Raw genomic sequence first — 6,678 nt, 5'->3', positions numbered from 1 at the left:
TTAAGACGAAAATTTCATCTCAAAACAAGCATATAATCATCCAAATCAAGCATAATAGAACAAATTAGTGAAAAACTAATTCATCCTACAAATAATAATAGAACATATTAAAACCAATTTCTAGCATAAATGAGTGATAAATAAAAAACCCCAATTTGAGTTAGGGTTTGAGAAATTGGAATTAAAGGGGATTAAATGGATGAAATCAAAGAGAAATGGAGTAGACACTTACTTGTTCATGATTATTGTTGAAAAAACCTTCGATTCTTGATGATGGAAGTGGTATTTGGTGTAATTTTAGATGAGAAATGAAGAAAGAATGAGAGAATGAGGTAAGATAATACCGTTGAAGTGTTTGGGAATATGAAGAATGATTGAGCTTATCTCGTATTTTAATTAAAAGCCACAAAACGAGATAACCACGTCCCCGATCGGGGTTGACCAGTCCATCGCGCTTTGACTTTCTTACTCCGTATTGCATTATCTCATCCTATTTTTGAAAGTTACGACCACGAACGGGGTTCCTTGCATGGGGAAGCGTGCCAACCCTCCAAAGGGCCTTCTTCTCATCTTTAATCACCTACAAATCACATTTCAAAATACAAACTAGTCTAGAAATTATTTCTAAGTCTATGAAAACAGTAAATTGTTCGAAAATTAAAAACAAAAACAAATAAAAACAGGGGTTGCCTCCCGAGAAGCACTGTTTTTACGTCCCGCACGTCGTAAGAAGCTTGAATGAGTTAAGCTTCCATAGGTAGAGGATTCACGGTGACTTCCTCTGCAACTCCAATGATTACATTCTCATGATAGACCTTCAAATGATGGCCACTGGCTTTGAATTTTTCTCCATTGGCGGTCATCATTTCAACGGAATCAAACTTGTTCACATTAGTGACGGTAAATGGACCGGACCACCTTGATCGTAGCTTTCCCGGAAATAGCTTGAAATGGGAATTGAACAATAGTACCTTATCACCGATCTTGAATTCTTTCTTTAAAATCTTCTTATAATGCCACCTTTTTGTGTTCTCCTTGTAAAGATGGGAACTTTCATAGGCTTGTAAGCGGAATTCAACGAGCTCATTTAGACTTGGCAAAAGTATACTAAACCCGGAAAACCGATCGAAAGTACCTGATTCGACACCTGACCGTACATCCGAAAGGTATAACTGAATTTCACCCCAAAACCTGAATTGATTCGAAATCGAACCGAATTTGTAATATCTGAAATAGACCCAAGATCGAATGAACCTGAACTGTTTCAACCTGAATTGCTTTAATATGAACCGATATATACCTGAACCGATTTTAACCCGTACATTGATGACTGAAACCCAACATTGAAAACCAAAATGACCCGAATGTACCTAGGCGTCACATCTACGATGTATTTTTATACATGAGTGTCATCCATTTGACGTCAATGAATTAATATTATATCGTAGTTATATAAAAAAAACAAGATATATTACTTAATTAAAAACAATATTTGAATTATATCCAATGTTTTGAATAAAGACGTAATCCCTTGACATCCGATCCGATTATGACTTGACTCGAATCTCATCTGCTCTGATATTGACCCGACTCGAACCTTATTTGCTCCGATATTGACCCGACTCGAACCTAAACCGATCCAAAATATCTAGAACCGATTAAAAGTGAAAACCGAATCCAAACTGAGTTGAACCGAACTGAAAAAAAAAAAAAAGATAAACCGAAATAACCCGATCCGAAAGAACCCGAACCGAAACTGATCCAATTGACTCGTTTTCCACCTCTAAGCTCATTGAGTTATAATAATCGTTTCTCTCCACTTAACTTGGCATCCATATTAAGCTCCTTGACCGCCCAATATGCCGTGTGCTCCATCTCAACAGGTAGATGGAAAGCTTTTCCATAGACCAACCTATATGGTGATGTACTAATAGGTGTCTTGAAAGTGGTACGGTAGGCACATAAGGTGTCATCTAGCTTTATGCTCCAATCTTTCCTTGATTTGTCAACAACTTTCTCAAGTATGGACTTGAGCTCTCGATTCAATACTTGTACTTGGCCACTTATTTGTGGATAATAGGCCAAACACTTCTATGGAAAACTCCATAATTTGCAAGTAATGCATCAAGTTGTTTCTCACCAAAGTGAGTACCACGATCACTAATGACCGCTCTAGGCACACCAAATATTGGGAAGATGATCTTTTTGAACAAGTTTATCACGGCTCAGGCATCGTTGGTGGGAGTAGCAATTGCCTCTACCCATTTAGAGACATAATCAACAGCGACCAATATGTAACGATTACCTCTAGATATAGGAAATGGCCCTTGGTAATCGATACCCCACACATCAAACATGTTGGAGTTAGTGTCTTCCTAGGAATTGTAAGATATAAACTAATTCGATTCCATTATAACAATTGTAATACTACGGTTTTATGAGTCTCTGGGTACTCTATCGAGTGGGCCATACTCTGTCGAGTAAGGGTGTTTTGCAATTTAAAATAGTTTCTGACCTGTAGGGTAATCGATCGAGTAGCCTTGGTACTCGATCGAGTAGGCGGCACTCGATCGAGTACGTCAGTTACTCGATCGAGTAGCCTGGTTTACGGGTAATGTTTGACGGGTTTTGTTAATTGATGTGGGGTGCGATGTCGTCGGGTCACATCCAATCAAACACATTTATAATACTCAACAAACTACTAGTTAGCGGTAAGTCGAGGTCGATCCATGGGACGGTGTGCTTTGGGTTCTAAGTCTATCTATCTCAATTTATGCTAGTGTCACAATTTGTTTGGGGTTTGTAGTTGTGTTCTAGACTAATAAAAGCAATAAAGTAAATCAAGCAATAAAAGGAAAGATGTAAACAATTGATTAAAAGCACTAGGATGTCATGGTGTCATTGGGGATTCATGGTTTTGATCATACAAACATGTTTACAATCATAAGCAAGTAATTAATGTTGTAAAGGAACCGAGTTGGTTTATGTCTTACAGTTCATAGGAAGAGTTGGGTCCCGGAGCCGAATCGATTAGATTGTACAACACCTACAAGTCGACTTACTTTCCTCCTATTCAACTTCTATGCATGGTCTAATAAGACTCGAGTTGGTTTATATCTTACAAGTCAAGTTGAGTAGATAAGAGATGGTTGTAAATGCAAGGATTCATAGGCTTAGCATTTCATCAAACATAACATGTGCATAAAGTTGACATCACAACAAGCAAGCAAATTGATTATGAAAACATATTAGATTAAGCATGAATCAATCCCATGTTGGTTTCCCCTAATTACCCACTAATCCTAGCTAAAAGACTACTCACTCATTATCATGGGAAACATGTCATTAATGGTGTCAATCATCACAACAAGTATAAACATGATAATAGAATGAAGAAATGAACAATAAAGATTAAAGAGTAAAGGAATTATACCAAACTTGAGATGATCCAAATAATAAAGCAAAGAATAATAGAAGAAACTTGATTGATTGATGGAAGGTTGTCAATCTCCCAATAATAACCCAATAATCTTCAATTACCCAATAATAAACTTGAATAAAAAACTTAAACAATAATTAAGGAGAGATTAATGTGTAATTTGTGGAAAGATTGAAGAGTAATCTATTCTAATCTACTCCTAATCTAATCTAAAGAAGGATTTGTTCTAGCTAAGAGATATCCTTTTTGATTACTACAAATGGGGTATTTATAGTAGGGATTTCATTAGGTTAACTAAGGCTAAACTAGTAATTACACTTTTTAGTTTAGAGTAGGGAAACGCTAGTCTTTTTAGAAGGATGGGCATCTTTCATAGGGAAAGAAGAAGACGAAAGTTGCTGTAAGAGAATCCGGGCGTCTTTAGCACGGGACGGGCGGATTCAGTGGTCTGTGCCCGGGCGTCTTGGGGTGAAGACGGGCGTCTTTTGGAGCTGCTGCCCGGGCGTCTTCAGGGGAAGACGGGCGTCTTGTGGTTCACGTAGCAAGGGAAGACTTTCTGTCCAGGAATACGCTCTCGTCCCGAGCGAAATATGGGCGTCCTGGGCTTCAACCCGAGCGGGTTGAATTTGACCCGAGCGGGTTGAGCTGTATCCTGCTTCACTTGAGCTCGGATTGTAAAACAGACGTCATTTTCTCATCCGGACTCCTATTGGAGTGATTCAAAAGCCTAGATCACTTGATTTTTCGACGCCGTTCCATCTAGCATACTTTCAGAGCCAAAGGAGCAACTCTTGATTTGGGTTCCGAGCAATTTCTTCATGTAATGCCTTCCCTCTCGTCATTCTTACTTTTAACCCTTTGATCCTTCTATATACACTTTATTCCTACATACTTGGTCATCATTCTTGCCTCCTCTTCATACTAGTCCATCTAATATCATCAATAAGCTTCCAAATATGCACGAAAGACGGGAATTTCCGCCTTATTATCTCCTTTTCTACAAAACATATGAAATGCGATAGAAAAGCAAATAGGAAGGTTTTGACGGATAAAATGGCCATAGAATGTTATAATAGTAGGCAAAATAGGCTCAATTAGGGGACTAAATGTGCGCATATAATGTTCACATCAAATATCCCCAAACCGAACCTTTACTCGTCCCGAGTAAAGAGGTGACAAAAACTAGACCTTTATTTAAACTATCCTAATAATATAGCCGATGTGAGACAATTAGCGGGTCTCACTCCGCCCCTTCAACTCACAACAAGACAACCATGAGGTAGGATGCCTTCTTGCAAGGCAAGGTGGGTCTTGCCAAAATGGCGACACATCCAAACATGAAGCACACAAAATCAAATAATGGATGCATCTACAAAAGGAATAGCCACTTCCTCATCAAGTGGCGGAGTCAAGTAAAAGAGAGCAAATTTAAGAGCATATATTCCATCACAAATACTAGTTCAACAAATCACTAAGGCTAAGAGGATGGCACTAAATCACCTCCAAATGGTGTTAAACTAGACTACTTTCGTCCTCAATTTACAAATACTTTCGTCAAGAGCGATCGGATGGCGTGGAATGATGATCCCCATGATGCTAGTAGCATATGACATGACAAGTCTCGAGTTCTCTATAAAAGTAAAGGTCATGGATCGTCCCAAGCTCGACAAAGTGGCTTGACAAAAAGGCTTTTTGGGAATGAAATGCTCAAATCGTTATAAACAAGGGTGGATATGACTAGCATTCAAAAATTGACCTCATTCAACTTTCACATTTCAAAAATTAGAGATGGGGTTTGTCCCTTCCGTGCTAATGTCCTTTGCTTTCGCCAATCGCTTATTAGGCAACCGGTTAACCTCTAGACAATAGCTTTTCAGGGTGATAGTCACTCTGTCTCTGGGCGGTTGAATTCACAACCTTGTGGGGGCCCAATTCAATGGATCCCTCTCCAAAGCACATCGAAGTGGTACGCCTCCATCAAAACAACTAAAATTCTTAACATTTCAACATTTCATAACATTTGAGGTTTCCTTGGCAATAAAACGTTTCCACATAACAAAATCTTTGAAATGAGCACTTCAAACTTATTGATAGAAAGTATTTTTGGGTTGCCATACCACAGGGTCAATCAAGGTCACCTAGACAAGTTAACCAAGTCCACATCGCATCACGGGGTTGGAATAGGTGACTCACATGCAAACCCTTGACTAGGCTTTGGGTCATGGGTCAAAAGACACTAGTATGACACAATCTAGGGTGTTTTACAACCATTGTAGTAGGCGAAGTCTTAAGTTGAAAAAGTATTTGTAATGGCTTAGTTGCTCTTGTCAAAGTTCTCAATTAGGCACTTTTCAAAATATTTCATCTAAATGCGACTATATGCCATGATGCAACTATTATATACATCCTAATGCAAGTGATTCTACCAACTAATATGACATATAAACTAAATGCAAGTCCTAAATTCACATTGTTTTTACTGCATCAATCAAAATAAAGCCACATAGTCATTAACATAAAGAGAAAAAAGGAGATTGGAAAGATCATACCATGCGGTCTTCAATATCCTCATGTCTCAGATGTGGCGTAGTCGATCAATGTGAACAAGGATAGAACAAACACAATATATACAACAATATATACATAACTACTCTACAAAGGAAAAGAACTTGTTTATGAATTTTTTCGATTTTCAAATTTTTATGGTTTTTGATTTATGAAATAAAAAGACATGTTTTTGTATTTTTTGAAATTTTTCAATTTTTATACATTTTTGGAATATAAATTCCCATCCCCCACTTTATTTTGGGCATTGTCCTCAATGTACATGTAGGAGTAGGAATAAAAAGGAAATACATGTTTTTGGATTTTGGATTTTTTTTGAAATAAAGTACAAATGCAATGATATGATATGAATGAATGCATGCTCTAAATAAATGCAATTCTATATGACATATATAACAATGAATGCAATCTACATTACAGTAGATGATGCATGCTTTCTAGTAAACTATGGTCACCTATGATCAAACCTCCCCAAACGGATTTAAACACTATTTCTAGCGTAGAAATGAATAGGTTTGACCATTAGTGACTATGCATGAATTTTAGTCTATATGCAACTAACTACATGAATCATGTGAGATATATTACAATGCCAACTATTTTATATGAACTAACTAATGCAAATGAAATATGATACAAATGCATGCGAAAACTAAACTAAATGCAATGTATAT

The sequence above is a fragment of the Silene latifolia genome, chromosome 7 (assembly GCF_048544455.1).
Source record: "Silene latifolia isolate original U9 population chromosome 7, ASM4854445v1, whole genome shotgun sequence".
NCBI lineage: Eukaryota > Viridiplantae > Streptophyta > Magnoliopsida > Caryophyllales > Caryophyllaceae > Silene > Silene latifolia.
The sequence above is the reverse complement of the archived record's forward strand: the minus strand, read 5'-3'. Positions refer to the sequence as shown.